Source organism: Eimeria mitis, genomic scaffold, assembly GCF_000499745.2.
Source record: "Eimeria mitis Houghton genomic scaffold, Emh_scaff697, whole genome shotgun sequence".
Lineage (NCBI taxonomy): Eukaryota > Apicomplexa > Conoidasida > Eucoccidiorida > Eimeriidae > Eimeria > Eimeria mitis.
Window position 1 is genome coordinate 2,583 of NW_013575066.1, and position 623 is coordinate 3,205.

The following is a 623-nucleotide window of genomic DNA, read 5'->3' on the forward strand; positions in this document are numbered from 1 at the left end:
GAAGAGAGAAACAAATAAATAAATAAATAAATAAAATAAAACAAAACAAAAAAAACAAATAAACAAACATACTTGTATAATTTGTTTAAGAACGGCGAGTTCTTTATCAGCAGCAAAAAGAGGAAAGGCGCAAAGAAGCTCTCCCATGATGCAGCCAGCGCTCCATATATCAGCAGCAAATGTATATGTTTCTGTTCCTAATAAAAGCTCAGGAGGACGGTACCATAAGGTGATTACTCTGTTGGATAGTATACGTGTATTGTTTATTTTATAAATAAAGTTTTTATTTATTTCTTTTTGGTGTTGGTTTGATGCTTCTATCTTTTCTCTATCTTTTTTTATATCTTTTTCCGTTTTTCTTTTTTTCTTCTCGCGTTCTCCCTCATCCTCCCCCTCCTCCTGCTGCTGCTGCTGCTGCTGCTGCTGCTGCTGCTGCTGCTGCTGCTGCACAGCAGCAGCAGAATATGCTGCTGTTGATGGTTTTATTGTATATTTATTTCTCTCGCTTGAAACAAACAAAGATGTTCGCCGACCCAAACCAAAATCCGCCAGCTTTATAAACCCTTCTCCGTCCATCAATAAATTCGCAGCTAAAAAAAAAAAAAAAAAAAAAAAAAAAAAAA